The sequence below is a fragment of the Pantherophis guttatus genome, chromosome 1 (genome assembly GCF_059756535.1).
Source record: "Pantherophis guttatus breed Tessera chromosome 1, ASM5975653v1, whole genome shotgun sequence".
In the NCBI taxonomy this organism is placed as follows: domain Eukaryota; kingdom Metazoa; phylum Chordata; class Lepidosauria; order Squamata; family Colubridae; genus Pantherophis; species Pantherophis guttatus.
This window is the reverse complement of record NC_142063.1, coordinates 10,971,399-10,996,166: the sequence shown is the minus strand read 5'-3', so window position 1 is coordinate 10,996,166 and position 24,768 is coordinate 10,971,399. Positions and strand designations below refer to the sequence as shown.

The window sequence follows — 24,768 nt, the reverse complement described above, 5'->3', positions numbered from 1 at the left end:
CCATCCAAGGCCTTTCTCCTTGTGAGGATTTTAATTTAAAAAAATTTTAAAAATAGCAAGCCATCTTTGGAAGGCCTGCCTGGACCGCAAGGCCGGTGGTCCGAAACTTCAACCAAGAACCACAAACACAGCAACGTGGCTCACAACAATTTTTTTTTTTTTTTTTTGAAGTAAAATCAGCCATTTTCAAATATTCTCCCTCGGGTTCTCTCAAGCTCGTCGGTCAAAATTTGGGGCTTGTTTGATCCTCCGATCCCAGGGCTTTTATTTTCGGCTTTTGCAAACAATGACCTACTATCTTTTGCCAGTCAGGTTTAGCCCGAAATGAGATGGGCTTTGTTGCGGGTTTCCTACGTCAGCGAACTGAGCTGGTGCGGCTTTTAAGGCCCAGTTTCGGGTATTCTGCATGGCGGCAGCTGCTTTGATGTTTCCCAATTGTGGGTTGTGCGATCCTTTTGTGTTTCCAGGAGGCTTAAGCTGAAATAGCAAGAGTGGATTTTATTTAATTTTTTTTCTCTCCTCTGGTGGAAGGAAAAACGAACACAAAGAAGGATGTGAAGATGTGTGTGTGTGTGTGTGTGCAGGCCCTGTAAAGCCAGGGGTATCCAATTGTGTTAACTTTTAAGACTTGTGGACTTCAACTCCCAGAATGCCTGGCTGGGGAATTCTGGGAGTTGAAGTTCACAGATCTTAAAAAGTTAACAAGGCTTGGACACCTCTGTATAAAGGAGGGGTCTCCAACTCTGGCAACTTTAAGACTTGTGGACTTCAACTCCCAGAGTTCCTCAGCCAGCTTTGCTTTGTGGACTTCAGCTCCCAGAATTCCTCAGCCAGCTTTGCTTTGTGGACTTCAGCTCCCAGAATTCCCCAGCCAGCTTCCAACCTTGGCAACTTTAAGACTTGTGGACTTCAGCTCCCAGAATTCCTCAGCCAGCTTTGCTTGTGGACTTCAGCTCCCAGAATTCCCCAGCCAGCTTCCAACCTTGGCAACTTTAAGACTTGTGGACTTCAGCTCCCAGAATTCCTCAGCCAGCTTTGCTTGTGGACTTCAGCTCCCAGAATTCCCCAGCCAGCTTCCAACCTTGGCAACTTTAAGACTTGTGGACTTCAACTCCCAGAGTTCCTCAGCCAGCTTTGCTTGTGGACTTCAGCTCCCAGAATTCCCCAGCCAGCTTTGCTTGTGGACTTCAGCTCCCAGAATTCCCCAGCCAGCTTCCAACCTTGGCAACTTTAAGACTTGTGGACTTCAGCTCCCAGAATTCCTCAGCCAGCTTTGCTTGTGGACTTCAGCTCCCAGAATTCCCCAGCCAGCTTCCAACCTTGGCAACTTTAAGACTTGTGGACTTCAACTCCCAGAGTTCCTCAGCCAGCTTTGCTTGTGGACTTCAGCTCCTCAACTGGCTTCCAACCTTGGCAACTTTAAGACTTGTGGACTTCAGCTCCCAGAGTTCCTCAGCCAGCTTTGCTTGTGGACTTCAGCTCCCAGAATTCCCCAGCCAGCTTCCAACCTTGGCAACTTTAAGACTTGTGGACTTCAGCTCCCAGAATTCCTCAGCCAGCTTTGCTTGTGGACTTCAGCTCCCAGAATTCCCCAGCCAGCTTCCAACCTTGGCAACTTTAAGACTTGTGGACTTCAACTCCCAGAGTTCCTCAGCCAGCTTTGCTTGTGGACTTCAGCTCCTCAACTGGCTTCCAACCTTGGCAACTTTAAGACTTGTGGACTTCAGCTCCCAGAGTTCCTCAGCCAGCTTTGCTTGTGGACTTCAGCTCCCAGAATTCCCCAGCCAGCTTCCAACCTTGGCAACTTTAAGACTTGTGGACTTCAGCTCCCAGAATTCCTCAGCCAGCTTTGCTTGTGGACTTCAGCTCCCAGAATTCCCCAGCCAGCTTTGCTTGTGGACTTCAGCTCCCAGAATTCCCCAGCCAGCTTCCAACCTTGGCAACTTTAAGACTTGTGGACTTCAGCTCCCAGAATTCCTCAGCCAGCTTTGCTTGTGGACTTCAGCTCCCAGAATTCCCCAGCCAGCTTCCAACCTTGGCAACTTTAAGACTTGTGGACTTCAACTCCCAGAGTTCCTCAGCCAGCTTTGCTTGTGGACTTCAGCTCCCAGAATTCCCCAGCCAGCTTCCAACCTTGGCAACTTTAAGACTTGTGGACTTCAACTCCCAGAGTTCCTCAGCCAGCTTTGCTTTGCTGGATGAGGAATTCTGGGAGTTGAAGTCCACAAGTCTTAAAGTTGCCAAGGTTGGAGACCCCTGGTGTAAAGGATGTTGTGAATTTTGCAGTGTGGTTGCACAATCAAATCTTGGTCTGGTCTCCTTCCCCGAAACAAAACAGGCGGGACGTAGTGAAGATGCCAGAATTGAAGTTCATTTGACCGCAGCAACAACAATCCAACTTAATTCCCCTTTAAACATAATTAACATTCCAAGCGTGCTATTAGAAGAATTCTTTCTGTACGGAATCAATTTTTCATCATTTCCACCTTTGTGTTGTGATAAACAATAGGGAGGGTCGGAGATGTTGTTTTCACACAACTTGTGGTCCTAAAGTTGCAGATTTTCTCAAGCTTGGTCACTTTTAAGAGGGGTGGACTTCAACTCCCAGCATTCCCCGGTCAGTGCGGGTAGCTTTCGACACGCCTAGTCAATGGGCGAAGCTGGATTCGCTTAAGGACCGCATGATTCACTTAGCAACTGCAGTGATTCATTTAACTATGGCAAAAAGGTTGTAAAAGTAGGCGTGGCTCACTTAGTAACCATGTTGCTTAGAAACCGAAATTCTGGTCCCAGTTGTGGTCATAAGTCAAGGACTACCTTTTACGGGTAGAAGCTTTCACCAAAATTGGTGAATCAGTGATAGAGTTCCCTGGTTTTAAACCTGAGTTACGAAAAACCACAGTGCTGTTCCCACAATGGATTAGACTCATACTAAGGCTGCCTACCCAGGTTGCACTTCTTGTTAAGGCCAGCGTGTTCTCACAACATCAGAGACCCAGTTCAATATGCATTTAGTTTGCAACGTGTGCATGGACGTGTGTGTGAGTGTGTTTAATCCCTCGGGAAGCTTTGCTTTTCCTTGGGAGTCTGGAAAAGGGACAAGTTTCTAGTTCTCATTAAGGTGGGAAGCTCGGCCTGCTATAAAGGGGCTCCAGTAGAGATTCTCAACTCTAGCTTATGTTTAGCAAAGGAGAATGAGATGGAGATGAGAGAGGGAGAGAGGAAGGGAGGGAGGGAAGAAGAAAGAAAAAATAAGGAGAGGAGGGAAGAAGAAAGGAAGGAAGGAAGGGGAGGGAGAGAAGAAAGAAAAAGAAAGAAGAGAGGGAGGGAAGAAGGAAGGAAGGAGAGGGAGGAAAGAAGAAAAAGAAAGAAGGGAGAGGGAAGAAAGAAAGGAAAGAAGAAAGAAAGAAAGAGGAAGGAGGGAGGGCGGAAAGAAGAAAGAAAGACGGGAGAGGGAGGAAAGAAAGAAAGAAAGAAAGAGGGAGGGATGGAGGAAAGAAAGAAAGAAAAGAAAGAATGGAGAGGGAAGAAAGGAAGGAAGGAAGGAAAGGAAGGAAAGAAAAGAAAGAAAAAGGAAGGAGAGAAGAAGGAAAAAGAAAGAAGGGAGGGAGGGAAGAAAGAAAGAAAGAAAGAAAGAAAGAAAGAAAAGAAGAATGGGGAGGAAAGAAAGAAAGGAAGGAAGAGGAAGGAAAGAAAGAGAAGAAAGAAAAAGAAAGAAAGGAAGATAGATTGACCCGATTCGCACAGCATGCTAAACCTAGGTTAACAAAACACATCGGTTATGCCACGATTACTACGTGCCACATCCAAACAACCGAAATCTGTTCCTGGCTCATCCTACAGGATGAGCTGGTTCGTACCTCTTGCTGAGATTCTTCTTGAATCTAAGCAAACTCGGAGGCTGTTTTTAGCCAACTTTAGGACGGCACTTGTGAATGGAGCCACCCATTCCCTGATTCATGCTGTTGGTTTAAGGACGAATTGTGCCCGGTTAGCAGAACCAAACAATGGGTCATTCTTCTCCTCTCGGTCTCTGCCTTACACAGACACAATCAATCTTTCTCTCTCTCTCTCTCTCTCTCTCTCTCTCTCTCTCTCTCTCTCTCTCTCTCTCTCTCCTTCTTCTTCTTCTTTCACTCAAAAATAAAGTTTTCTCAGAAGGAAAGCTGGTTTACGAAGGCTTCCTGGTTTCTCTTCAGACCTGCCTGTTTTATTCTCTGCATAAATAAACTTTTGACCTGCTCAGGAATGAAAGAAATTTGCAGACAAATTTCTTGTTGACTGAACTTTCAAAGAGAACGGGAGCTTAGAAATAAACCCAGAAGGATTGGCAGCCAGAAACTCTGTGTATGTGTATGTGTGTTTATGCATGCGTGCGTGTATATGTGCATGTGTTTTAATATCTTGGGAATCTCTGGTTTTCCAGGAGTCCTTTCTCAGAGTACCAGAAAAACACAAGTTTCTAGTCCTCGGTGAGGCAAAGAGCCAAGTCTGAAGTTGCAACAGTTCAAGGGGGCTTTAGCAGAGATGCTTGGCACACGCTTCCAGTCCTTAATGAGACAGAGAGCAAAGGGTAACGTTGTAGTAGTCCAGGGGGCTTTAATGGAGGGTGTAAGTTTCTAGTCCTTAGTGAAGCAAACAGCAAAGTGTGACATAGTAACAGTCCTGGGGGCAAAAAGAAAAAAAAAATTGAAGAAAAGTAGAAAAGAAAGAAAAAGATATATTTAAAAAGTGGCTTCAGACATTCTTCGCGGCAGAAATACAAATATATATTAACACCCCCATAAAATTATATCACTAGAATTTCTATAATTTTAATTTCTATCTATAATTTCTATCTGTAATTTTTGATGTAAAACATCAAAACCAGAGATCACAAAGTCATTTTTTTCCCATTTCAATGCAAGCGGATCATACAGATCAGTCCTCAATTTACGACCACCACAATTGAGCCCATAATGTATGTTGCTAAGTGAGAAATCTGTTCAGTGAGTTTTGTCCCATTTTTACGACCTTTCTTGCCACATGCGTTAAGTGAATCACTGCGCTTGTTCAATGAGTCACACGGCTGTTAAGTGAATCCCATTGACTTTGCTTTGTCAGAAGGTCGTAAATACGAGTCAGTTTCCAATGCATCTGAAGGTAAATCACGTGACCTGGGGATCCTGCAGCAACGGTCGTTAAGTGTGAAAAATGGTCCTAAGCCACTTTTTTTCAGCGCCGTTGTCACTTCGGACAGTCACTAAACGGACTGTTGTAACTCGAGGACTAGCTGCATTTAAATTTTTTTCCATTGTTCTTCAAAGCAGGGTCAGCGTTTGTGTGTATAAATTCCAGTCACCAATAAAATAGAGATAGTTCATTTTCCTAATTTTTTTTAAAAAAAACCACTGAATTCATCCATTTCAGCAAAGTCTTATCAAACGTCACCAACCATTTTTTCTCCAAAGTGGGGAGTGTCCATTTTTCCATCTCGGTGCATATAATAATTTTGTCCCAGTAATCATATATTGAAAGAAACCTCCCTGTGTTTTGCTTCGCTATGCGGTGTATTTTTAAAACAACTCAAAAGCTATTTTAATCGATGAACTTTGGCTGGGATGGGTAGAGTGTGGGGGGGGGCTGGGCTTTCCAGTTTGCCCCCTTTTCTTCAAGAAATGCTATGATGTGCCAGGAATATATTTTTAGCTGCTTTTTGTTTGCTAGCAATGTTCAAGGGTGCACCAGAACGACCCGAAATTAAAAGGTTACCTACTAGGGTCGTGGAGAAGAGAAGAGAAAAAGAAAAATAACAAGTTTTTTTCTCCCTATTCTTCTTCCTATTTCTCCTCCCTTTATTTCTCCTTCCACCCTCCCTCCCTCCATCATCCTTCTTCCCATTTCTCTTCCCTCTATTTCTCCTCCCTCCCTTCCTTCCTCCCTCTCACCCATCCTCCCTCTCTCCTCCTCTCCTTCTTCCCATTTCTCTTCCCTCTATTTCTCCTCCCTCCTTCCCACTCTCCTCCTCCTCTCCTTCCCATTTCTCTTCCCTCTATTTCTCCTTCCTCCTTCCCTCCCTTCCTTCCTCCCTCTTACCCATCCTCCCTCTCTCCTCCTCTCCTTCTTCCCATTTCTCTTCCCTCTATTTCTCCTCCCTCCTTCCCACTCTCCTCCTCCCCTCCTTCCCATTTCTCTTCCCTCTATTTCTCCTTCCTCCTTCCCTCCCTTCCTTCCTCCCTCTTACCCATCCTCCCTCTCTCCTCCTCTCCTTCTTCCCATTTCTCTTCCCTCTATTTCTCCTCCCTCCTTCCCTCCCTCCCTTTCACCTATCCTCCCTCTCTCCTCTTCCCCTTCTTCCAATTTCTCTTCCCTCTATTTCTCCTCCCTCCCTTCCTCCTTCTTACCCATCCTCCCTCTCTCCTCCTCTCCTTCCCATTTCTCTTCCCTCTATTTCTCCTTCCTCCCTCCCTCCCTCCTTCCCACTCTCCTCTTTCCCTCCTTCCCATTTCTCTTACCTCTGTTTCTCCTCCCTCTCACCCATCCTCCCTCTCTCCTCCTCCCCTTCTTCCCATTTCTCTTCCCTCTAATTCTCCTTCCTCCCTCCCTCCCTCCTTCCCACTCTCCTCTTTCCCTCCTTCCCATTTCTCTTCTCTCTATTTCTCCTCCCTCTTACCCATCCTCCCTCTCTCCTCCTCCCCTTCTTCCCATTTCTCTTCCCTCTATTTCTCCTTCCTCCTTCCCTCCCTCCCTCCCTCCCTCCTTCCTCCCTTCCTCCCTCTTACCCATCCTCCCTCTCTCCTTCTCTCCTTCTTCCCATTTCTCTTCCCTCTATTTCTCCTTCCTCCCTCCCTCCCTCCTTCCCACTCTCCTCTTCCCCTCCTTCCCATTTCTCTTCCCTCTATTTCTCTTTCCTTCCATTTTTCCACTCAGTGAATCATAGTGAGTGAGTTTGTTGTATATTTGTGTTTTAATGACTTACCTCCAGAAGCTGTGAGTGCTCCAACACTGGAGGTTTTTAACAAGAGATTGGGCAGCTATATGTCTGAAATGGTAGAGGGTTTCCTGCTTGAGCAGAGGGTTGGACTAGAAGACCTCCGAGATCCCTTCCAATGCTGCTATTCTGTTAAAGAGTTTCATTTTCTAACAATTTGTACCGAATTGCTTCCTTTCTCCCCACCTTGCAAAGAATGGATCCTTTGTCTAGAGAGAATATATTTTAATAATGCACTAAAGTTTATGGAGCATTTTTTAATACTGCCACTATTTTTTTTCCTACTTATGAAGCTGCTTCTTCAAAGTATTAAAGAACAGAGAATGTGTCTTTTAAAAATCTCTCTGGATTCTAGATTGTAATGAGATGCAGCTTTTTAATAAAATGACACTAAAATATCCCAGCTGGTGATTGGAGTGGAAATGTGGTTTGGTCAGCATTGCAGAAAAGTCCAATTTTCTTAAATTTTAACCCTTAAGCAGTTCATTTTAATTCTTTAAATTAAAATTTAATTTTAATTAAAATCTTTAATTTTAATTTTCTGGTCATAGAAAATTGAGAGAATTTGGTTGAAATAGCTAGCCAGGGTTGGTCCACAATGGCGAACATTAAGAATACGGGTAGTCCTCGATTTATGACTACAATCGAGCCCCAGATTTCTTTTGCTAAGTGAAACATTTGTTAAGTGACTTTTGTCCCATTTGATGGCCTTTCTTGACACGGTTGTTAAGTGAATCACTGCCATTGTTAAGTTAGCAACACGGTTGTTAAGTGAATCTGGATTCCCCATTGTCTTTGCTTGTCAGAAGGTCTCAAAAGGGGATCACATGACCCAGGGACACTGCAACCGTCATAAATGTGAATCAGTTGCCAATTGTCTGAATTTTGATCATGGGGGATGCTGCAGCGGTCGTAAGTGTGAAAAATGATCATAAGTCACTTTTTTCAGTGCCTTTGTAAATTTGGACAGGCACTAAGCAAAACTGTTATAAGTCAAGGATTACCTGTACAGGTAGTCCTTTATTTACAACAGTTCATTTAGTGACCATTAATTAATACAATTCCAATGGCACCGAAACTTCCATTGAAGTGTGACTTATGAGTGTTTTTCACACTTATGACCGTTGTGACATTCCTGTGGTCACGTGATTAAAATCCTGACCCTTGGCAACTGACTCCTACTTATGACGGTTGCAGTGTACCGCGATCCGTCTTTGCGACCATCTGACAAGCAAACTCAACTGGGGAAACCAGATTGTCTTAAAAACCGTGTTACTAACTTAATAACAACTTCAGTGATTCGCTTAACAACCGTGGCAAGAATAGTTGTAAAATGGGGCAAAATTCACTCAGAACGTTTGGGCTCCATTGTGGTCGTAAATCGAGGACTACCTGTAGAGAAACCCAACACTGCTATTTACCCTAGCCAGAAAGAATTGAAAATGTCCATAAATAGCTTAGAATCAAATAAAGAAAGTTATTTTCTTTTTCCATTTCTCTGCTTGCCGCCCATTCTCACATAATCATTTGTGGTTCAGCTTTATTCCTGAGGCCCCGCAGGCTGAGATTTAATCTACTGCTCTCCATAAAATCATAGATTACATATGCAACTAAATCTGGACAGTAATTATATGTATTCGGGAAAGCACCTTTAATCAGCCTTTGCCCAGCCTGCTGTTGTCCAGATGTGGGTATAAATCTGAATCCGTCATCGACGTCTTCCTTTGTTTTATCTACCAGACATCATTTAAACCTTTCATTTCAATTAAACAGGGATGGGAGTTGGAGTCCTTTTGAATGGCAGCCAAAAAGAAACAGCTGCTTTTCACTAACTTATCAGGCAACCCTAGGATAGGATAGGATAGGATAGGATAGGATAGGATAGGATAGGATAGGATAGGATAGGATAGGATAGGATAGGATAGGATAGGGAATTGGAACAGAATGAGAAGAGAAGAGAAATAAGAATAATGGAATGGAATGGAATAGAATAAAATAGACTAGGAAATTGGAATGGAATGAGAGGAGAGGGGAGAGGAGAGGAGAAGAGAAGAGAAATAAGAATAATGGAATGGAATAGAATAGAATAAAATAGAATAGGAAATTGGAATGGAATGAGAGGAGAGAAGAGAAGAGAAGAGAAGAGAAGAGAAGAGAAGAGAAGAGAAGAGAAGAGAAGAGAAGAGAAACAAGAATAATGGAATGGAATGGAATGGAATGGAATAGAATAAAATAGAATAAAATAGAATAGGAAATTGGAATGGAATGAGAGGAGAGGGGAGAGGAGAGGAGAGGAGAAGAGGAGGGAAGAGAAGAGAAGAGAAGAGAAAAGAGAAGAGAAGAGAAGAGAAGAGAAACAAGAATAATGGAATGGAATGGAATGGAATAGAATAAAATAGAATAAAATAGAATAGGAAATTGGAATGGAATGAGAGGAGAGGGGAGAGGAGAGGAGAGGAGAAGAGGAGGGAAGAGAAGAGAAGAGAAGAGAAGAGAAGAGAAGAGAAGAGAAGAGAAACAAGAATAATGGAATAGAATAGAATAGAATAGAATAAAATAGAATAGGAAATTGGAATGGAATGAGAGGAGAGAGGAGAGGAGAAGAGAAGAGAAGAGAAGAGAAGAGAAGAGAAGAGAAGAGAAGAGAAACAAGAATAATGGAATGGAATAGAATGGAATAGAATAGAATAGGAAATTGGAACAGAATGAGAAGAGAAGAGAAACAATAATGGAATGGAATGGAATGGAATAGAATAGAATAGAATAGAATAGAATAGAATAGAATAGAAGTTCTAACGGTTGCAACGATTGTAAATGTGAAAAACTGTTATAAGTCCCTTTTTTCATTTGCTGTTGTAACTACAAATGGTCACAAACAAACGGTTGTAAATCGAGGAATATCTGTACCTGTGCTTGTCATCTTCCAAGCGGCCACAAGGGGCAGCAGAGAGACGCAAAAGAACTCTTCCCTGCCCTCTGGCAGCCCAGGCGATTTGGACACTTGATTGTAACAGTTTTAAGATTGGTACAGCATGTTTTTTTTTTTTTAGGACAGAACAAATCCAGAGGAAGAATTACTGGCGGACCGAGAAGTCCTATCTAATACAGAACATTTGGCCATTTTTTTTTTTCCTAATCCATCCCATCCGGTTGTCCATTTATTTGGGGCAAGGGGAGGGCTTGCCACGAAGGGTTAAATAAAATGCAGGCGACTGCGATTCCAAGAATGTTTTCTTAAAATAAATTGGAGGAGGAAATTTAATCCACTTGGGGCCCCTTGGTTTGGTGTTTGCATGGAGAGGATGGTAAATTCCCTCTGAATCAACGGGGGTTTTCCCTAGGTTTTCAAAAGGAAGGCTCCATCCGGTCTGAAGGAATTCGTTCGTTCATTCATTCATTCATTCATTCATTCATTCATTCATTCCTATAACTCTGCAACCTGACCCAGGCGACTTACAATTCTAAAAATTCCAAAACAATTTGAAACATACGGTTGACTTACAACAATTTGTTTAGAGACCATTCGAGGTTACAACGGCGCTGAAAAAAGGGACTTACGACCGTTTTTTCACACTTACGACCGTTGCGGCATCCCCAGGGTCACGTGATCAAAATTCGGACGCTTGGCAACGGACTCGTCTTGATGACGGTTGCAGTGTCCTGAGGTCACGCGATCCCCTTTTGCGACCTTCTGATGAGCAAAGTCAATGGGGAAGCCAGATTCCCTTAACAACCGTGTCCAGGGGTGGGATTCAGCCGGTTCGGATCGATTCAGGCAAACCGGATGCTAATTTTACATCCGGTTCGCTGAAGCGGTAGTTGCAAGGACTGGCTGGCCCCTTTTAGATGAAAAGAGGCCCTAGGCTATTCCACTTATGAGGCCCTTTCACCTATAGTGAAAGTGTAATTTTAATTTTGCTAACAATTTGAATGTAGGCCCCTCTTGATCTTGAGGCCTAGGCTGAAGCCTAGTTAGCCTATAGGAAAATCCGGCCCTGGCTGGCCCTGCCCACCTCGCCCCTCCCAGGAATCTCCAAGCGGCCCGTTTTGGATGGCAGGTAAGTGCAGGGCCCACACGGAGGCGCTGGGAGGGTGAAAAAGAGGCTTTCTAGAAGTCTGGAAACTCACCCATTGCCATCCTCAGGAGGGCCTCCGGAGCCCGGGGGAGGCAGTTTTTGCTTTCCCGGAGGCTCTAGGAAAGCCTTCGGAGCCTGGGGAGGGCGGAAACGACACCACTACCACCACCCCGCCGTGGTGCAGGAGGCCGAGTAGGCCACACCCACCATGGCCACGCCCACCCAGCAACCGGACACGGAACCGGTTGCTAAAATTTTGGAATCCCACCCCTGTCCGCGTCACTAGCTTAACGACTGCAGTGATTCACTTAACCACCGTGACAAGAACGGTCGTAAAGCAGGGCCCAAACACACTTAGCCAGTTTCTCTCACTTAGCAAGAGGAAATTTTGGCTTCATTGTGGTTGTAAGTCGAGGACTACTTGTGTTGCTGTGGCCTTGTGGGATGTGTCTGATTCGGGGTTGAGGGCAAGATGGCCGCCTTTAAGGGGGAGGGGAGAATTTCTGGACCCCCGCAGGGTTTTTTTTTCCCCCTTTGTTGCTTTGACAGTTGCTTGCGTTGTGTAATGAAATGCATAGGTATCAATTCCATAAGCGATCTGAGCCTTGGGCAAGGAGTTATTTATCCGATGGCTGCAGCCTTGATTTATTTCGCTCTGCGTGTTTGCCAAATATGGAATTGGGAAGGAGATCTTGTGAGGCCGCAGGGAATCATGGGAAAGTCAACATGTCCTTCCAAAATTGGGGAGCCGGTGTATTGAAGGGAGGCTATTTGAAATGTCCGTTTATTTATTTATTTATTTGTATCCTGCCTTTATTATGTTTACAAATAATAATTTAAAGCGCTGAGCATAGCTGATACTTCTTCCTCCTCCTTTTCCCCCAAAACAACAACCCTGTGAGGTAGGTTGGGCTGAGAGAGAGGGATTGGCCCAGAATCACCCTGTTGGGTTTCATGCCTAAAGTGGGACTAGAACTCACCGTCTCCCAGTGATTGATGTAAAGTCACCCAGCTGGCTTGGGTGTCTACTATGGACTAGAACTCGCCGTCTCCCAGTGATTGATGTAAAGTCACCCAGCTGGCTTGGGTGTCTACGATGGACTAGAACTCACCGTCTCCCAGTGATTGATGTAAAGTCACCCAGCTGGCTTGGGTGTCTACGATGGACTAGAACTCTTCGTCTCCCAGTGATTGATGTAAAGTCACCCAGCTGGCTTGGGTGTCTAGGATGGACTAGAACTCACCGTCTCCCAATGATTGATGTAAAGTCACCCAGCTGGCTTGGGTGTCTACTATGGACTAGAACTCGCCGTCTCCCAGTGATTGATGTAAAGTCACCCAGCTGGCTTGGGTGTCTACTATGGACTAGAACTCGCCGTCTCCCAGTGATTGATGTAAAGTCACCCAGCTGGCTTGGGTGTCTACTATGGACTAGAACTCACCGTCTCCTAGTTATTGATCTGAAGTCACCCAGATGGCTTCCTGTCTAAGGTGGACTAGAACTCACCGTCTCCTGGTGATTGACCCAAAATCGCACAGTCGATTTTAACGCCTATGGTTGAATTAGAATTCATTGTCTGCTGATGATTGGCTCATGTCTGTTTCTGCAACTTAAGAACTGCAGTGATTCCCTTAACCACTGTGAGAAGAAAGGTCATAAACTGAGGCAAAGCTCACTTAACTGTCTCACTTAGCAACAGGAATTTTGGGCTCAATTGTGGCCGTAAATCGAGGACTATCTGAAGTTTATCTAGCGCTGTTTCCTCCTGTGTGTGTTAGTAATACTGTATTTTATTTTTCCTTTGCTGATCAAAGTAGAAGCTTCAGAATCTCACTCATCACTAACCAACAGGTAGTCCTCGACTTACAACAGTTCGTTTAGTGACCGCTCAAAGTTACAACGGCACTGAAAAAAGTAACTTAGGACCATTTTTCACACTTTCTAGCATCCCCATGTGATCAAACTTCAGACGCTTGGCAACTGGTTCATATTTATGACGGTCACAGTGTCGCCGGGAGGGGGGAGTGTCACGTGATCCCCTTTTGCGACCTTCGGACCAGCAAAGCCAACGGGGGAAGCCCGATTCACTTGACGACCGGGAGACCGATTTATCAACTTCAGCGATTCACTTCCCAACTGAGGCAAGAAAGGTCGTAAAACGGGGCGAAACTCGCCCGACAAAGGTCTCACTTCACAAGGGAAATGTCGGGCTCCATGGCGGTCGTAAGTGGAGGACTACCTATGTCAGTGATGGCTAATCTTTTTGCCATCGGGTGCCAGGGTGGGTGGGTGGGGGAGGTTCGCACACACGCGTGCCCACACCCATGATTCTATGCGCCCCATCCTGCGCATGCACGCACAACCCCCTTCCCCCCGCTCCTGGCACGCGATGGCCCGGTAGGCTCGTTTTTCTTTCTCACCTGGCTCCAGATTCTCTCTATGCATCTGGGGAGGGCTAAAAACAGCCTTCCCCACCTTCCTCAGGCCCTCCGGAGGCAGGAAACAGCCTGTTGCCTTACTTCTGGTGGGCATAGAAGGCCCAAAAATTAGCTGGCCGGCGCACACATGCGCGTCAGAGCTAAGCTGGCGTGCCCACTGCTATGGCTACGGGTGCCACCTGTGGCATATGTGCCATAGGTTCGCCATCACGGACCTATGTGTTACATCCCCACCCCCAGCTACGTCTGCTTCTCCGAATCATGTTTCGTTGATAAGTTTTTTTTCCTGCAATTATCCACTTTGAATGTCTGGTGGCTGTCAAACTAACAGGTGCTTCGAGTTTCCTGAGCGATCCTGAAAGTGTAAAGCCTGGGGACTCTCTTTCTCTCTCTCTCTCTCTCCCTCCCTCTCTCTCTCTCTCTCTCTCTCTCTCTGTGTGTGTGTGTGTAAGTACAAGCCACTAAGTCAGCCCAGGGGTTCTTTTTTTCTCTTCCCTTTTTTGTTTCACATAAATTTTGCAATCGCCGACAGGCCCCGTTTGCTGGCAACGTCGACTCCTAGCAAACCTGTCCTCACTTTGGGGCAGGTTGAGATTTGCAGGCGTCTGGCGGTTCCTGGCCACGCGCCCGGCGGGATTTGAAACTCTCGCCGAGCGCTGGAAAAGAGGGTTCGAGGGCTCCACGTTGTGGGGAGCTTGGAGGGGTATCCCTAAACCCCCCCTCTAGTCCAGGCTGGGAAGGAAGGAATATTTTAGCCGCTGGGAAGGTAAGTAGCAGAACGTTGGAGTTAGCAAAAAGAGAGAGAGAGAGAGAGAGAGAGAGATGGAATTAATGCTTCTTCCCGTTTTCTTTGCCTCTCCCAAAGCGTTTCTCTTTGGGAGAAAAAAAAAATCTCTGTGAATTTGGAAAGGACTTTTACTAGGTGTGGACTTCTTGTAGAGATGTGATTCATCGAATCAAGCCTGGACTTTTATGGGTTTTTTTGGAAAAGGTGGAGGAAGAGTTGGTGGCCCCGTCCATCGTTCCCTGAAGTCCAGCCGTCCTGGCTAAATCCCCAGCGACCCTTCTATACGGAGGTGCCAGGGTGCATCGCGTGGGTGCATGTTCAGCAACCCTAGCGTAGAATTGCAGCTTGCTCAGTGGGCCTTCCTGCCTGCCTTCCCTCCTTCCTTACCCATTCCTTTCTTCCTTCCTTCCTCTCTTCCTCACTCCTTCCTTCCTTCTTTCCTTCCTCTCTTCCCATTCCCTCCTTCCTTCCTCTTCCCCACTCCTTCCTTCCTCTTTTTCCCACTCCTTCCTTCCTCTCTTCCCCACTCCTTCCTTCCTTCCTCTCTTCCCCACTCCTTACTTCTTTCCCCATTCCTTCCTCTCTTCCTCACTCCTTCCTTCCTTCCTCTCTTCCCCATTCTTTCCTTCCTTCCTCTCTTCCCCACTCCTTCCTTCCTTCTTTCGTTCCTCTCTTCCCCATTCCTTCCTCTCTTCCCCACTCCTTCCTTCTTTCCCCATTCCTTCCTCCCTTCCCCATTCTTTCCTTCCTTCCTCTCTTCCCCACTTCCCCACTCCTTCCTTCCTCTCTTCCCCATTCCTTCCTTCCTTCCTCTCTTCCACATTCCTTCCTTTCTTCCTCTTTGCCCCACTCTTTCCTTCCTTCCCCATTCCTTCCTCTCTTCCTCAATCCTTCCTTCCTTCCTCTCTTCCACATTCCTTCCTTCCTCTCTTCCACATTCCTTCCTTTCTTCCTCTGCCCCACGTCTTCCTTATTTATTCATTTGTTTGTTTGTTTATTTATTACATTTATTTGTTTTCATGCCTCCAGAAGGCCTAGAACTCACAGATACCTGATAGCATTCTTATTTTTAAATTATACATAAGGTTAAACTTTGCTTGTTACCTCTGAACTCCACTAAAGTGATGTCTGTTGAATCAAGTGTTTATTGATATTTATTTATCAATAACCGCCACTGTCTTGAAGAAAAATGGAAAGGTTTTAAATGCAGGTAGTCCTTGACTTACAATAGTTCATGTAGGGATGTTTGAAAGTGACCATGTCACTGAAAAAAGTGACTTATGACCATTTCTCACCCTTGCGACCATTGCAGTGTCCCAGAGTCAGAGTCAGGGGTGAAATCCAGCAGGTTCTGACAGGTTCTGGAGAACCGGTAGCGGAAATTTTGAGTAGTTTGGAGAACCGGTAAATACCACCTCTGCCTTGTCCCAGAGTGGGGTGGGAATGGAGATTTTGCAGTATCCTTCCCCCAGGAGTGAGATGGGAATGGAGATTTTGGACTATCCTTCCCCTGCCACGCCCACCAAGCCACGCCCAGAACCGGTAGTAAAAAAATTTGGATTTCACCACTGGTCAGTTGGTCCCTTCCGACAAGCAAAGTCAACGGGGAAGCCAGACCCACTTAAGGACCGTGTTACTCACTTAACTGCTGCAGTGATTCGCCGAACAACTATAGCAAGAAAGGTCATAAAATGGGGTAAAAATACAGCTAGCAGTCACTAAACGAAAGGGTATAAGTCTTATGAGCCAAGCTGTAGTTTCCAGATGTGCATGATCAGCCAATATAGACTGTGCATAGAGAGAGAGAGAGAAAGAGAGAAATGGGGAGGGGGAGAGAGAAAGAGAGAAATTGAGAGAGAGAGCATGAGAGAGAGAGAGAAAGAGAGAGAGAGGTAAGGGGTTTGCTTCCTTGTTCACTCCTGCCAATTGGTGGAGGAGGGGCTGAATGGCGTGCTCCCCACCCACCCCCAAGGCTGCCCCACTCCCCCCCCCACCAGGGAGCCTGGTTTCCTACGCCGGGAGGCAATCACAGCTGTCGAGCGAATGTTCGGATAATAGTAGTTTATTATGGAATAATTATACAGCGGGTTATTGAATTAGCAGCACTGGAAACGGCTGGTAAATCCTGAAGGCGGGAGGAGGGAGGGGGAGAAAGAGAGATGCCCCCCCCCCCAAAATACATCTCTTGGACGCTCTCTTTCTCCCGCCTCCCCCAAAGTCAGGGTCTTTATCTCTTCCCCCAGATCGAGAAAGAGAGGCGGACAAGCCCCCCAAGCCAATCCTGATGATTAATAAATCATTTCGCAGAGGGGGCAGCAAGTGAAGGAGAGGATAATTAAGGGGAGAGGGACAACGTCAAATCCGACCCCCCCCCTTCCTCCAATTTGTTTGGAGCTGTACAACAGTGATAAGGAGTCGATTTTGCTGGAGCTGGAGAGTTCAAGGTATGGAGAAGAGAGAAGGACCTGGGGGAATTGGGCGGAAATTGATTCGGGTGCGAATCTCTCTCCGTTTTTCATTCCCCCCCTCCCCACGAAAGAAAAATCTCTGGGGGCTAATACATCGTATTTCAGTTTCTTTTCAATCTGGTGAGACAATAAGATCTGCGAGTCGATTAATCAACGCAAGCCTGGGAGTTGATTAACGGGCGGGGAAGCCAGCTGCAAACAGGGAAAGGCGAATGCCGAGTTCGAGCAGGCGCTTCCTCGCCGAAGGGCGAGCTTGATTCGAACTCGGGGCTTGAAACTAACAGTGTTCTCCTGTTTGAGTTTGGGGTGCTTTTGCACAGGGAGTCCTCACTGAGCCTGGTGGCGCAGTGGACTAAACTACTGTTAAAGTAGTATTTAGCTGCCAGCTGCCTGCAATTACTGCGAGTTCAATTCTCACCAGGCTCAAGGTTGACTCAGCCTTCCATCCTTCCGAGGTAGGTAAAATGAGGACCCGGTTTGTGGGGGCAATAAGCTGACTTTATATAAAATAGAACACCGCTTAGGGGGGGCCCAAAAGCCCTACTAAGCAGGTATATACAAAAGTATGAAGGCTATTGCTTAAAAGCATTGTAAGCCGCCCTGAGTCTCCGGAGAAGGGCGGCATATAAATCGAACTAATAAATCAAACTAATAAATAAACTTAACAACCCTTTCATTTAGCGATCGTTTGAAGTTAGAGCATCACTGACTTATGACCATTTTTCAGACTTACGACCAGGGGTGAAATCCAGCAGGTTCTGACAGGTTCTGGAGAACCAGTAGCAGAAATTTTGAGTAGTTCGGAGAACCGGCAGATACCACCTCTGGCTGGCCCCAGAGTGGGGTGGGAATGGGGATTTTGCGGTATCCTTTCCCTGCCACACCCACAGACCCAGTAGTAAAAAAAAATCGGATTTTACCACTGCTTATGACTGTTGTCGCATCCCCCCCCCATGGTCACGTGATCAGAATTTGGATGCTTGACAACTGGCATGTATTTATGACGATTGTAATGTCCCGGGATCACATGATCCTCTTTTGCAGCCTTCTGACAAGCCAAGTCAATGGGGAAGTCAGATTCATTTAACGACCATGTTACTCACTTAAAAACTGCGGTAGTTCCCTTAACAACCGTGGCAAGAAAGGTCGTAAAAAGAGGCAAAGCTCACTTAAGTGTCTGCCATGGGTGCTGCAATGCGTAAGTGTGAAAAACGGTCGTAAGTGTGAAAAGGGAGACTTTGGAAGAACGGAATTGGGAAAAAATAGTAGCGATGACAATACTGACAGTGGTAGAAATGATGTCTGTTTCTGTAAATAAACGATCTGCCAAAGACGTTATTGAAGAAATGTCAGAGGCAGAACAAATTTTATCTGGCAAAGGTAGAGACAGTATTGAAAGTGGATTTACAGCTGACAGGCTAAGCTAATGACTTAGCAAAGGATGTTTCACAGTCTCTACAGAAGAAATTGGCTGAAGTGTTAACATTTAAAAAGGAAATACGAATGACAAAAAGCAAGATAATTTTTTTTTCCCTTACTGGATTTACAAAACAAGGCCGGTTTCGAGCCTCGTTGAAGTCTACGCTGTGGGACAAAGAAGAAACGAAAAGACATCGTAGGACAATATTGGAGAGAGTTTAAGGGTTTTAGAAGGAAAAGACAGGAATACAAAGTGGATTTATCTGATCAAAGTTAAAATATGTTGTAAATTCTGGCTGCCTTTTATGGACTTTTTGGATTTTTTTTCAGAGATAGATTCTATCTGTCTGTCTGTCTATCTGTCTGTCTATCTATCTATCTATCTATCTATCTATCTATCTATCTATCTATCTATCTATCTATCTACCTACCTACCTACCTACCTACCTACCTACCTACCTACCTACCTACCATCTAGATCTGTGATGGCGAATCTATAGCATGCGTGCCACAGGTGGCACACGGAGCCATATCTGTGGGCATGCCAACCGCTGCCCTAGCTCAGCTCCAATGCACATGCGTGCACTGGCCAGCTGATTTTCGGCTGGCCCCGCCCACACCACCCCTCCCAGGAGTCTCCACGCGGCCCGTTTTGGATGCCAGGTAAATACAGGGCTCGCGCAGAGTCTCTGGGAGGATGTTTTCGGCCACCAGAGGGCCTCCGGGGGGGTGGGGAGGCCATTTTCGCCCTCCCCAGGCTCCAAAAAAGCCTCTGGAGCCTGGGGAGGGCGAAAAAACGGGCCTACCAGGCCCACTGGTAACCTTTTTGCCGTCGTGTGCCAAAAGCAGGGGGAGTGCGGAGGGTATCGCGCATGTATGCATGGGGGGGCATTGAATTATGGGTGTGGGCATGAACATGCGCGACCCCACCCACCCCCGCTGACCCCCGCTTTTGGCACGCGACAGCAAAAAGGTTAGCCAACACTGATCTAGATGATACATAATCTGGGAAGAAGAGAGAAATGTTTGTAACTTTAAAGAGGGTGAAGAGTGACTAAATTTGTTTATATAGGTAATCCTCGACTTACAACGACAATTGAGCCCCAAACTTCTGTTGTTAAAGTGAGGCGTTTGTTAAGTGATTTTTGCCCCATTTTACGACATTTCTTGCCATAGTTGTTAAGTGAATCATTGCAGTTGATAAATTAGTACCACGGTTGTTAAGTGAATCCGTTTCCCCCATTGACTTTGCTTGTCAGAAGGTCTCACAAGATGATCTCATGACCTTGGGACACAGAAAAGGTCATAACTATGAACCAGTTGCCAAGTGTCTGAATTTTGATCACGTGACTACAAAGTGTGAAAAATGGTCATTGGCTTCTTTTTTCTGTGCCGTTGTAACTTTGGACGGTCACTAAATGAACGGTTGTAAGTCGAGGACTACCTGTACTTATGATGAACATTGGAAGGCACTTTATATATTTATTTTCTCTTTATAATATTCTTCTGAGTAAATTATATAGGAAACCGTCCAGTGCTGAGACCCAGCCCTGTCTTCTCCTCCGCAAATTTTTCTGGCTGACATTTTTAAGCAACCATTTGATTTTCAGGCCCTTAGTTAAAGTTATTTAGTGAAAATGATACGGTTTAACCCAGGTGTCTGCAACCTGCGGCTCTGGAGCCGCATGCGGCTCTTTCGTCTCACTGTTGTGACTCCCTATTGGCTGAACCTACCACTGTCTGGACCGTAGCCTGGCCTATGGGAGATGAGAGAGAGAGAGAGAGAGAGAAAGACAGACAGAGATATCTATTTCACACAGAAAACACCGGGAGCCACAAAACCTGGGGGGGCGTGGCTGGGGGGCATCATGTGACTGGTGGGAGTGAGTGACATCGAGTTGGCCACGCCCACCCAGGTTTTGTGGCTCCTGGTGTTTTCTTTTCTGTGGGAAACGGATCCAAACGGCTCTTTAAGGTTGCAGACCACTGGTTTAACCCAAAAGACAGATTTTGTGGACCAAGACTCATATACTTTTTGGGCCTATTTCAAAGCATCCTGCAAAAAATTAGCTTTAACAAAACTGCTGTTTGTTGGAAGGTGGTTTTTTTTTTTTTTTTTTTTGCTATCTGACAAAAGGGGAAAATTGAGGAATGACAAGAGATAATAATTTGGAGCAAAGTGGAAGCCAGGCACAGAAGGAGCCACAACGATTCCTAAATAACCCCCAACAATTTATTAGATCGGCGTCTTTCCTGACTTCGCCTGGTAAACTATAATTTAGCCCTTCGGTGACAACAAAGCAAAACTCAAAGAGGCTAAAATTGCTGTTTTAATCAAGTTGAGCCAAATCTTGGCAAGCTTTACTCCCTGATTTTTGGAGAAAACAACACGAGGGAGGTGATGCGACAATCAGTTTAATGGAGCAAATCAGCTGTAGCGTTGGGGCGTGTGTGAATGGGGTTGCACTGGATCGTACGGGTTGTCCTCCGCTTACGACCATTGAAAAGACTGACTTACAACCGTTCTTCACACTTACGACCGTTGCAGCATCCCCATGATTCACGTGACCGACATTTGGCAGCTTGGCAACTGGTTCATATTTATGACGGTTGCAGTGTCCCGGGGTCATGTGATCCCCTTTTGTGCCCGTTTGACAATGGGGAAGCCAGATTCACTTAACAACCGCATGATTCACTTAACAACTACGGTGATTTGCTTGACAACCGTGACGAAAAGGTCATAAAATGAGGCATAACTCACAGCTGCCTTGCTTAGCAACATAAATTTGGGGCTCTGTTGTGGTCATAAATCGAGGACTAACTGTATATAATGCGTCAGATTAGTTTTCAATGATTTCTGTATTTGGGGAGGCTTGCTGCTTAGAGATGTGCTTTCCAAGTCTGGATAAATTACCCCAAATTGGATAAAAGTGTTTTTGGTTTTTGATTTTTCTTTTCACACAAACCACTTTTAAGTAACAACTTTCCGATAACCGGTAAAAAAAGGAATTTTTAATCAGAGTTTCTCACACTGTGACTTTAACTCCCAGAATTCTCCAGGCTGTCTGGTTTTTGCTGAGAATTCTGGAAGTTGAAGGAAGTTCTCAAAGTTCATGGATTTCAGTTCCCAGAATTCCCCAGGCTGCCTGAAGGAGGCCCTTAAAGTTGTGGCTTTCGGCTCCGCAAGAATTCTGGGAACTGAAATCCATGCACTTGGGAGGCCCTCGAAGTGCGTGGACTTCAGTTCCCAGAATTCCCCAGCCTGCCTGGCCTTTACTGAGAATTCTGGGAACCTGAAGGAGGCTCTCAAAACACAGTTCCCAGACTTCCTGCGGCTGCCTGGCCGTTGCTTAGAATTCTGGGAGTTGAAGTCCACACTTCTGAAAAACTTTTCAAGGCGAGAAAGTCTGATTAATGGTTGGGTCTTTAAAATGGTAGCCCACTAGGAACCCAAAAGGCTGTTGTAATGTTGTAAACTATTTTGTAAAACATGTGTTGGGGTTAAAAAAAAAACGTTTGTGACGTGTCGGTTGTATGACTCCCCAGGATGGATGAGTTGCAGAGTTGCATTGACGACCTCGTTGGAAGAAATATCCATCTGGTTCAGTTCCAAGGTGGGAGAAAGACAACCGGAAACATGGAGGTTGATTGGAAAGATGGTTTATTGATGAAGGAGAACCACCAAAACATATGTGATTCTGGTGTAGCCGGCCACATGGAGTTGAGAGTGAGGGGTTTTTATACCGTCTCTTGGGGCTTTGAACTTGAGCTTCCTGTTTCTGTGCAAGAACATGTGTTCTATTGGCTGTTGTCAGACTCCCATGGGGCCATGTAGGGGGTCATGTTTGTCTGAGCTAAAGTTTGGTTGAAGTTTGGAAGGTGATGCAATGTCCTTAGGGGATTGTGCAATGTGGTGGGCTCTGCTGCTAGATGGTAGTGGGTTAATCCTACCTTTGCTCAGACCTTGCTGCAGGGAGTAATGGATTACCAAATCTTCATTTCTAAAGCTGCCCCAGCTAAGTATCTGCGTGGTGGGGGCAGGTGGGGGGAAGGCAGGGAGCTGAGGCTCAGAGTTGCTGTCTCCTTTTAGGGGAAATACTTTATCCTGCCTTTTTAAAAAAATATTCCTCAAAATATTTCATTCTTCTAGGAAAGGGGTGGATGCTAACTTTCTACAACCTAAATCGATACGGCAGGTTGGACATCCGAGCAGACATTACGTATTTCCAAGGTCAAACTGGAGAGGTTGTCTGAAGGGAAGCCAGACTTAGCTCCTCGGCGTGTAGGTTCAAAGATGACCACATCAAAAGTCCTTGTATTACTGTAATGGCGGAGCCATCTCTGCGGGCACGCAAGCCGTCACCCTAGGTCAGCTCCACCGTGCATGCGCGCGCACCTCTTGCCAGTTGCTTTTCTGGTCTCTGTCGTGCATGCGGGAGACGCTTACGCATGAGCGGGGTTGGGGGATGTGTGGGCCCCCCCCCATGCCCCGTTTTTGGTCCCAGGAGGCTTCAGGAATGCCTGCTAGGCCCAAAACGGGGCACCGGGGGGGTGTCACGCATGTATGTGCGGGGGTGGGGGAGTGTGGGGGGGGTTGCGCACACATGCACAGGGGCCGGGGTGTGTGGGGGGCATTGCATTATGTGTGTGGGGGCACGCAAGCGCTTTCGGCACCTGAGGAAAAAAGGTTAGCCATCACTGTTGTATTCTGTTCCGTAAAGTTTCATCGTGTTCGAGGCACATCCGTTACTCGTCTTTTCTGAAAAAATGACTAGAGGGGAAGAGGAGGGGGGGAGACAAATAAATAAATAACTGACGGTGTTTTTAATGCTTTGAAACCTTCTCAAGTCCCATCCGTTGCGAGCAAAGCGTATAATTGCGGTGTGGTGTTTTTTTTTTTCCGAACGACCAAAGAACGGCTTCTGTTCCCCCTCGGCGTGCGTGCGTGTTTTTTGCTAATGTACATATGCACCGAGGTTTTATTCCGAGACGCCAGTCGCGCTTGTTGATAAGAGAAAGAGGAATTAAAAAGGGAGAGGAAATACACCTTAAAAAGCGTCTTTCTAGTCGGAAAAATTCTCTGTTCAGCCAGATCTCGGGTCTGTGCAGGGCTGAAAGCCATTTTGAAGATAAATAAGGTTTTTTAGATGTTTCGTGTGAGGCTGAAGGCTCTGATCTGTTCTGAGTGGGGTTTTTTGACTGCTCGCTGAGTTATTTCTTTTTTTTTAAATAAAATCCTGTTGTTTGGAGTTGGACATATTTTGACTCCATCGTTTTTCGTTTTTTTTTTTTTTTTTGGTTGAGGCAATCAAAGAAAAATAATAATAATAGAAGAACGAAGCAGAACTCAACGGGCTGCGTGGAAAAACAGCCTCGTGTGAGAGCAGTAAAGCTGGTAAGCTTGCAAATCTTTGTGAGGAAAAAAGCAGGAGATAATTGAGAGGAAAAAAAGGAAGAAAATATACGGCTTGGAAAGCCAAGGCTTCACGATTACAGGTGGTCCTTGGTTTACGACCATAATAGGACCACAATTTTTTTGTTCTAAATGAGTTTTATGACATTTTTACGATTTTTCTTGCCACGTTTGTTAAGCGAATCGCTGCAATTGTTCAATTAGTAACACGGTTGCTAAGCGAATCTGGTTTCCCTGTGGCTTCTCAGGAGGTCGCGAAAGGGGATCACATGACACCGGGACACTGCAACCGTCATAAATGTGAGGCAATTGTCAGGCATGTGAACGCAAATCATGTGACCGTGGAGATGCCGCAACGGTCGTAAGGGTAAAAAACGGTCATAAGTCACTTTTTTCAGTGCTGTCGTAATTTTGAACGATCACTAAGTGAATTGTTGTAAGTCGAGGACTACCTATAGCGACTGGAATCTCCAGTGGTACTTGCACTATACCTTTGCTGATTACAGGTAGTCCTCAACTTACGACCACAATGGACCCCAAACTTTCTGTTGCTAAACGAGGCAGACAATCACTGCAGTTGTTAAATAAGTTTGCCCCGTTGTACAATCTTTGTTTGTTGCCAGCGTTGTCATGGAAATTGCAGCCATTGTTAAGTTAGTAATGCGTTAAACGTTTTTAAGCTTTCCCATTGTCTTTACTTGTCAGAAGGTCACAAAAAGGGGATCGCACGATCCCGGGACACCGCAACTGTCATAAGTACATGCCAGTTTCCAAGCCATTGAATTTTGATCACGTGACCCTGGAGATGCTGCAACGGTCGTAAGTGTGAAAAATGGTCATAAGTCACTTTTTTCAGCACTGTTGTAAGTTCAAACGGCCACTAAATGAGCTGTTGTAAGCTGAGGACTACCTGCAGTGGCATGGGTCCAGGAGGAAATAAAGGACCCGATGGGCGGGGAGGGGAGAGGACCCCATGGTACAGCTCTGTCCCTGCCATCCTGCACCCCTTTTTAAGGGAAAAGAGAAATCCACATCACACAACTTCCCTGATTTTTATTTATTTTATTTATTTTATTTTGAATTTGTATACCGCCCTTCTCCCTGAGGACTCAGGGCGGTGAACAGCCAAGTAAAAACATAAGTACAAATATTAAAATACAGTTAAAATACAGTTAAATTTGCAGAGTTTCTGCTTC

At 45.6% G+C, this 24,768-nt stretch overlaps 1 protein-coding gene across 14 annotated transcripts in view; it reads left to right on the top strand.

The window, feature by feature from the left end:
- PTPRS (protein tyrosine phosphatase receptor type S) overlaps positions 1 to 24,768 on the top strand; it is a 332,155-nt gene that overhangs the window by 89,762 nt on the left and 217,625 nt on the right. For 2 of the 14 annotated variants that reach the window (XM_087871573.1, XM_087871457.1), the window contains exon 1: positions 14,061 to 14,251. The exons of the other annotated variants lie outside the window; for them this stretch is intronic. The gene's annotated coding sequence lies outside the window, so the exon portion shown is untranslated. Of the gene's footprint in view, positions 1 to 14,060; positions 14,252 to 24,768 lie in introns of those variants that run through there. 14 annotated transcript variants of the gene reach the window in all.